The sequence below is a fragment of the Triticum aestivum genome, chromosome 3A (genome assembly GCF_018294505.1).
Source record: "Triticum aestivum cultivar Chinese Spring chromosome 3A, IWGSC CS RefSeq v2.1, whole genome shotgun sequence".
NCBI classification, from domain to species: domain Eukaryota; kingdom Viridiplantae; phylum Streptophyta; class Magnoliopsida; order Poales; family Poaceae; genus Triticum; species Triticum aestivum.
This window is the reverse complement of record NC_057800.1, coordinates 688,595,549-688,604,871: the sequence shown is the minus strand read 5'-3', so window position 1 is coordinate 688,604,871 and position 9,323 is coordinate 688,595,549.

Below are 9,323 nucleotides of genomic sequence, written 5' to 3'. Positions count from 1 at the left end.
GGGGACCGCCAAGTCGCGAGTTCACACCTCGAAGGCGTCATTCTAGCAAACCCAGATAAGAATAACTTCCTCGTGTCTTACTTTCCCGAGTAAGTCATCCCTTAACCGCCCCGAAACAAATGATTTCTTAGATTTCGATCGTTCTTTCTTTTTTCTAGCATTTCGTGTTCTATGCAGTGACACACATTGCACACTCATCCTCTTAAGCCCGAAATATTCCATGGCCACGTATTTCGACCCGAACCGTGACTCCAAGATAGACTACACAAATATCAATAAAGTTCTTGATGATGTTCTCCCTGGCTACGCCAAATCTGGAGGCACCTTCACCAGGCCAGTTCGTAGGTACGGCAGGCACGTGTTCGCCCACAATACTAAGTTCTGCTGCGTCAAGCAGCCGCCTGGCGGTCAGAAGGATGCCTACTACGCCCTCCATCACATGCAGGCGATCGTACGGGATCATCATCACCTTCTGCTACCAGATAATCTCAAAGATTGGGCCGCGAGCTTGTCGGCAATCCAGGACGCGGACATCAGACAAGAATTCTTTCGCATCCAGTCGGAGTTAGCGGAAATCATCCATCAAGATGTCCTTCATACCTCGGGGCAGTTCTACCTCAGATATCAACCGTCCAACAGTGAGATAGACACAATGCTACAAATGCAGGCTGACAACGCCCGCGACTTCATGACCATCACGACAGACGGCGGCTTCATCCACGCTCCGGTCCCATGAGTCGAGTCGAAAGTAGTGATGCTACGTGTAGTTCTGAAACATTGATTGGCTCATGTTGTAATTAAACTTCAATGAATTGTATGTCTCTTTGGTTTGGACAGTCGTTCAACTTAGATGTAATCGATGCTATTTATTAGTAGGACCATGAATCGTGCTATTAATGTCTTGATTTTCTCTTCCGATCCTTTTGTTGCATACTTATATATTGCTTATGTATTGTCTGTTGTTTGGCTTGTGCATAGAGATGTCGTCGTATGTCGTGTACAAGGGTAAGGTTCCCGGGGTCTACGACGACTGGGAGGAGTGTCGGAGACAGTTTCACCGTTTCAGCGATAACAGTTACAAAGGATACACCACTAGGGCGGAGGCGGAATCTAGATACGCCCACTATCTAGCGGGAGAGAGGATGGAGCGTTGGAGGAACCGGATGAAGACCAGTTTCATCGCGATGATGCTCATCGTGATGACCGCAGCTCTCTTCTATGTGATGTTAGTTTAGATGGTCGATATCGACTTGTAATGTAAAGACAAACTCGCTACTCGCGGTCTCGAGACTTGTAATGTTTTATCTTTGTTTGGTCTTTTGAATTCGGAGACTAATATGATGAATTGTATTCGGAGACTAATCTTCTATTGTATTCGATGAATCTGCTGTTGCTGTGTGCTGTTGTCTATATTCTGTCCAATAATATATTTTGTAACCTATGCAAAAATCAGAAAAGTAAAAAAAATAAAACCTAATATTTATACTAATGGCGCATCATCTCAAAGTGCGCAATTAGTATGCCAAAGGATATTAATGGCGCATCACTACACAGTGCGCCATTAGTATGCCAAAGGATATTAATGGCGCATCACCCCATAGTGCGCCATTAGTATGCCAAAGCACGTGGGTAAATATGCCCCCTGGGAGGCATACTAATGACACATGATGGTCTATACTAATGACGCACGGCGTGGTGCGTCATTAGTATATCAAATACTAATGACGCACCAGTGATGCGCCATTAGTAAAAAATACTAGTGGTGTGGTACTAGTGACGCACCAGTAGTGCGCCATTAGTAGGTAAAACTAGTGCGCCACTAGTAAGTCTTTTCCTAGTAGTGCTGCGTCCGTCGTGAACTAGCTAGCTTCGGCTGGCCGCGGTAAACGCGTGAGCTAGCTAGCTAGCTCCGGCTGGCCGCGTGGTCCCGATTGAGGGTGAGCGGGCAGGGAGAAGTTACCACCACCTGGCACTAATCAGGTTTAATTTTTGGCTAATCAGTCATTAAGTTGATGTGGTAGTATTTAGTTAAAGATAAAAGAAAAATGGTAGTTTTTGGCATAAATTTGTAAGGTGATAACTTATGAGCATGGTTTGGTGAATTGTGGTAGTTTTTTGTTAAATACTCCGTAGAATAACTGCAAACCCTTTTCTATGTTATATTTGATGAATGCCGCATAATTTTTTATCAGTACCATTGTTTGGGAATTAGTTTGTTTCCTTTTTTACACTACAAATTTCGTTCATGATGCAAGCTGCGGTCCACCAACTGGCTCTCTTAAAAATTGCCAGGTCTGAAATTTAAAGAAAAGGAAATACTATAAATCGACAGGTAATGTTGGCACCCTTGTTTGCACATGTGATCGGTGCTCTAAATGGTCCATGAATGTTAAAATGGACGCAGACCTTCAGGGTAAACTTGGAGGCCTTGGAGATAGCTAAGTAAATACAATGGGATTTCTTTGCAAGTAGTCTCCTTGTGTATGAGCTCACTGCTCTAGAAATGAAGGCGATACTTCTTATACCTGACCTGTGTCATGACGATAGCTCCTTACTCTTTATATATTCATATCCACGTCTTCAGCTATTTGTACTTTCTGTAAATATTGTTATTGGGACATGCTACAAGTTACACATAATAAATTGATCCAATAAATAAGTGGTTAGTTTCAAGAATGGAGTGTTTTCGGTAGAATCTATGTATTTGAATATTATCAACTCTGGCTCTATCCCTTGATCTATGCATATTTGGAAAGTCAAAGTACCTTTAATATTTAAAGTGTTCATGTGGTTTGTCCACAAACAAGTCATTCTCACTAAGGACAATTTGACAAAACGTAACTAGACAGGATCTCGAAGATGTAGCTTCTGTGATCATGATGAATCTATCAAACACCTCTTTCTTGATAGCCCAATGACCAAAATTTTATGGTTGTCTGTTCATATAGCGTTTAACATTACTTCTCCAAATACCATCCACACGTTATTTGGGACGTGGCTAGATGGAGTTGAGTCAGAAATATGTGCTTTATTATGGGCTATATGAAACTGCAAGAACAATTTGGTTTTTAACAGAACAACACATATTCATTTGTTGCAGGTAATTTTTCGGGCCACTATATTGATCCGTATGTGGCCGCTACTCACTCAAACGGATGACAGGGAGCTTATGGTTATTGGGTCTATCCGTTGGGAGACGGTAGCGCAAGCTATCTTCAACCGGTTTGGATAACGGTCATGTAATAGGATAGTTTAGTTTCCTATCTATTTTTATTCCGCTAGTTGTGGCTACCCCGTTTTTATATTTTTAGCTCTTTGGAAACCCTTTTGCTTTTTGAGACTTGGACACTTTGTTGGACTATTTGCTTATTAATAAAATGGCCGCATGCATCATTCTGATGCAGAGGCAGGGGATAACCTTCTTTTCAAAAAAAGGATAAGTGGTTAGTTAGAAAACAGAAAGTCAGTTAGGAGAAGTGGCATCATACATTACGAGTTTATGACTGCATCAACTATGGAAGTCATTCATGATCGCTCATCGGCATTGACTGAATAAGAAAATACAGACGGGCAAGCTAGAGCACCTGGACAAAATCGATTAACCCTCTTGGAAGGTTAGCTTTGTACATGGCGTTTTCCTTGGCCCCTGCACTGTGGTCGGCGCACCGCATCGTGCCCAAGTTACGTTATGAGCTAACCGCGTCATATGCAGGTCGCGTCACCGGACAAGATGACCGCAATTGAGTGGTTCGGCCGGGAAGATTGAAGCATGGGAGGTCGTGAAGGACGAACCGATGGTACTGCATAAGTTTCAATCTTCGAGTAAAGTACGGAATTTTGAATAAGAAGCTCATTTCTTTTCTTAGTCGATGGGCATTTGCTGTTGGAAGTGATTGTCAGAAAATTCTTGTTGTTGCTCATCCCACAGGTTTGGTTTGGTTCCACTCGAAATTTCCCTCCCGACAAAAATGCCGGAAAGATGGTTGTTCATTACGTACATCTCAACATGAAAACAAGACTAATGAAGTGACGTAAGGCATGCTCAGCATCCTTGTAAAAACCACAGTCCATATAAATGGGTGCTGCATCTCGAGTTCTCCACTAGTTCAGACTGCAAGAAATCTCTGGCCTTGGAACCACTGGATTTTGAATAAGAAGCTTGTTTCTTTCCTTGATCAATTGGCATTTGCTGTTCGAAGTGATTGTAAATAATTCTTGCTGTTGCTGCAGGCATCAAATGCTTTCTATCAAGTTATCCCACAAGGATTATCTGACATAAACCAATTACCTCGGGCTTGGGCCCTTCGCACTTTGGCTGGCACTACTGATGATTTCTGCCACGCGTGCCTCATTGAAACCATGGGGACTCTACCTATTAAGAACTTTGTTGAAAGGATTTTTTTAGAAATGGACTTTGTTGAAAGGACTGTGCGCAAGGTTCTAGGAAACTAGTATATCAAGGCATCACGGGTCACAGAAAACCCAGATATAAACCACACAGGTAGCTATTGTACTTCTGTCAATTCTTTCTTAAACTGATAAAATGTCCGCTCATTGATGCCCAAGCACATATAGGTGTATTTTACTCTCAGTAGTATGATCATCTTCCCTTATCAATGTTTCTATTTTTGTAGTCCTCAGGTGTATGGGCAAATTTCCTTTATGATGCATCTTGTGGTCTTTCAATTGGCTCTCTTAAAAATTGCCAAGTATGGCATTTAAAGAAAAATACCGCAAATCCACATTCAGGGGGTGTTTGGTTCAGGGACTTTTTAGTCTCAGAGACTAGAAAAAATCCCTAAAAAGTCTCTAGGAACCAAACGGGAGGGACTTTTTCTACAGGGACTAGAAAAAGACTCTATTGAAGAGTCTTTTTTGACTAGTACCTGGGACTAGAAAAAGTCCTAGGACTTCTGAAACAAACACCTCCTCAGTATCCAAGGAACTATCAAAAATATATCAACCATCACCATCTGTGAATTCAGTCGTCCGGTTTAAACAACCAAATGTGTGTCTTCATTCAATTCAAAAAAGCACAGAGACATATTACAATGTCGAAAAATAGTTTGATTCTGAGCAATGTTCAATTACACCACAATAATACATTGTTGAAATAGGTTGATTCTGAGCAATGTTCATACTGCCCTGCTGTGCAGTACAGGGGAACGATCTCATCATTGTTGAGGACGGCGCGGAATGGGCAGCGCAATCGTAATGACCCTCTCCGGGTAGTAAGATGGCAGCGGGTACGTGCACATACTGTACGTTGGCATGTCGCGCCGGCAGCACGGACACGTGGCCGCCCTGCAGAACCATTGTGCGATGCAGCTTTCGTGGAAGGAGTGCAAGCAGCCGGGCAATCTTGTGACAAGTCCACGGTTGTTGTTGTCCACCAGCTCCTCCATGCAGATTGGGCACTCTGCCACGGTCACGTCATCGCCGCCTCCAGGAGCATGCGCCGGTGCCATCGGGGGCCTGCGGGAAATGGGCAAAATTTGTTTTTTTCAGTACATTTCATACAAAAGTGACAAACCAAGAATGAAAATTGACCGAAATTTCCCAAAATTTTGACATAAACCAGAGCAGAAGTGTATGTAGAATCTTTAGCAAATATACGTGTAAAATTTATACAGTTCATGCAGGAAAAAAAATTGGATGGTTGCATGCGCGGTGCCTTTCTTCTACTAATAAGTATCCCCCACCTTGAATTCAACTGTGGGGCTCGGTGCCTTTCCTCTAATAAATCCCTCTCTCCTAAATTCAATCGTGGGGCCGTTGTCTTTCTCTAAACATTCCATCTATGTTAAGCCAGGGACAGATGTTACGGAGGAAAGGTGAACCAGTCACATATGAATTTTTGTGCAGATTAGAAAAGGAATAAACAACAGATGCCACAGAAGGAAAGATGTTACTCTCGGAAATCGACCGTGGGCAAGTGGGCGTGAGATAGCCTTGACCCAAAAATTTATTAGCCTCAACCTCATGTGGGCATGCTCATCAACAGAGTCGCCCCGTACACGGAGCAGTGACAGTCGCAACCTTCGCCCTCCATGGGAAAGAGAAGAATGGGGAGGAGTGCTCGAGGAGGTGGAGCACCAGAAAGGAGGCTTGACGCACCTAGAGCACTGTAGGAGGGAGGGCGGAGGCGGATCGGCGCTGCTTCCCTCTGCTGGTTGCCAAGGCCGCCGCGCTAGGGGTGGAGATTTGGAGGGGGGGATGAAAGTTAGGGTTACAAAAGGTTGGTTGCGGTTTATATACCACTGCGATGTCTGTGGGCTATTTTGAACTGGGGCTCGACCTGAAAATTCAAATATGGCCAAAATTCTTGGCCCGGTTTGTACTAATACCGGGCCCAAACAAGAAGGATGAATTTTGGCCGAAATTAATTTTTTTGGGCGAAATCCAAAACTCGACATCATCGGTGAGGGTGCGTTCAGAATTTTACTAATCCCAGCCTAGCAGGCTCCCTCGGTGTCACGAACTAAAAATGCGGCCCACTCCACGTACCGCGTCACGCTTCCCATTTCAGTGAACCAACCGGGCATGGGGACCTCCTATTTGGCGCACAACGCGCTGCAAAGACAGCGAGCGCGCACCCCGGCTACCCTTGTGCCCTTTTGGGCCGGCCCATGTACCGGGCGAGATGCCCACCTTTTTTTCATTTTGCTTTTTTGCTTTTTATTGTTTTTGCGTTATTCTTTTTCAAAATAATTTAGGATTTCAAAAAAAATTCAAAAAATATGAATTTTGAAAAAGGTTTAAAATCATAAAATGTTCGTGAATTCAAAAAATGTTAGGAAAATCCTAAAATATTCGTGATCTTGAAAAACGTGGGTATGTTCCAAACAAATTAATGCCCACAGATTAAATAGTGTTCATCTATTTTCATAAATATTCAAAATTTCAAAAAATGTTCTTGAATTCCTAAAAACCTTCATGAATTTCTATAAAATGTCCACAATATTCAATTTTGGGGGGGAAATTTCGAAAATTGTTCCCAAATTTTAGAAACACTTCACAAAATTCAAAAATGTGCCTTGATTCAAAAAGGTATTCATGAACTTAAAAGAATATTCATAAAAAGTTCCTGAATTTCAAAAAATGTTCCCAAATTTCAGAAAAATGTTCGCCGTTCAAAATAGCTGGTCGCAAATGTTAAAAAAATGTTCGTAAATTTGTAAAAAAGTTCACAATTTAAAAAATGTTCGTGATACAACAAAGTGTTTATGTATTTGAAAAATGTTCACTATTTTAAACAAGAACAATAGCTTGATGTTCATACAAAGTATCCCATTCGAAATTTTTATTATCTTACATACACAACAATGCAAAGAAATAAATGAGCAAGTAGTAACCAACCAATTAGCCAAGGAATTCGCATGATTCTAACATAGTGTCTTAGCAAGGCGCGACATGACGTTGCACACAACATAAACATGTGAGTTAATATTCAGATCTTTAATATTTGATTTAGTAGCAAAATAAAATGGTGTAGGGGATATACTCATGGAATTCTATGCAATACATGCCATGAAGAGCAAAAAACAAATACCAGGAGAACTTCTTCTTTTGCAAGCATATGTGGATGTTGAAATGGTTATGGTATGAACCTTCCAGATTAGCCTTATAGGGCGTACAATGCAGAACGAAGTACTTAAATACTTACATATCATGAGTTCTAACAACAACCGATTACTTAAGAGTGGATATTTTGATCGCCGGTGGTTGAGACAAACACTTTGACCAAAGAGCCAAATTGTCGACAAGCAGCACAGAGATGTTTATTCCTGTTCGTTAGTGAATCATCATTTTCTCGATAGCAAAGTACAAATTTGATAGACCATAAGGGGTATTCTACCCTCATTCATGTAGTATATGTTTTCATAGTAGTTGGTACACTAAAGTGCGGGACTGATCATTTTCATTATCTTTCACAAGTAAATTTCTTCTCCTGTGTACCAAATATGTAGGGCCTCCGGGTTTTGCTCTCGTACGGAGATTGAGGAAGTCTTTTGAAATGTCATGCGATGATTTTCATGTTACTCTATAATAGTCTTTATCCAACCTGATCATTTTAGAATAAGCTTTCCTTTTTTTTTGCTCTTTCTCTTATCTTGATTTATTATTGTTTTCATAGATGTGAGCTATGTGCGCAATATACATGATTCTTTGCAAAAACAACAACAACAACAATACCCATTATAGGTTCTTTTAGCTCATAATTCTTGAGGATCTATGGCTGGAAGAATAAACCGAGTGATCCTGTCTTGGTGAAGACCGACTGCTGATACTCTGTCCGTGAGTGAGCTGATCGTCCATACATGCTACGTACGTACACTCTTGGACCAAAGTAATTATGTATAAGTAGAAAATACAAAGAAAAAAGCAGATAGATTACACCCCCGAATAGAAAAAGAAAGCAAAAAAAAGGGAGGCAGGCGGCATAATTTTCTGTTAGTACCATCGTTTGGGAATTATTTTGTTTCCTTTTCTTTTCTACACTACAAATGATGCAGGCCGTGGTCCGTCTACAGGCTCTCTTAAAAATTGCCAAGTATGTCATTTAAAGAAAAATACCGCAAATCCACATTCATCGGTATCCAAGGAAAGGAACTTGTCCGTAGCAAAACAGATCGGCCATCATCTGTACAATGTGTTTATTCAGTTCAAAAAAGCAGAGCGACATATGGCACTTTCACGAATTCAGTTTGATTCTGAACAATGTTTCAACTACACCACATTACATTGTCGAGACCTGAAATCATCCTTCTCCACCGGAAGATCTAGCTGGCCACGAGAAACAAACTGCCGTGCTGTGCAGTACAGGGACAGTGCACCAACATGCTCGTGCCGATCTCATCAGTGGGTGTCGACAGAGGCCACACGCCGGAACAACGGTCCATCGCGCACCCGATTCAGTACTACGGGGATGTAAGTGACCCCCGGGGGCGTGTACGGAGCGGTACGGCGTTGTCGACGACGGCGCCGGATGGGCCGCGCAACCGCCGCGGCTGTCTCCGGCGAGGACGCGGCCGTGGTCACCTTGTACGCCGTCATGTCGCGCCGGCAGCATGGGCACGTCGCCGCCCCGCGGAGCCACTCCGTGATGCATCTTTCGTGGAAAGCGTGTGAACAGCCGGGCAATCTCCTGACGATTCCGCTTCTGTTGGCCGCGGCGCCGGCGTCGGCCACCAGCTCCTCCATGCAGATCGGGCACTGCGCCGCCGCCGCGTCATCGCCGCCAGAAGCCATCGAGTTCACGTCCCAGGTGCAGCTTTCGGTGGACGATGCCTTCCGGAAGATCTGCCGTCTCCAACTCGTTC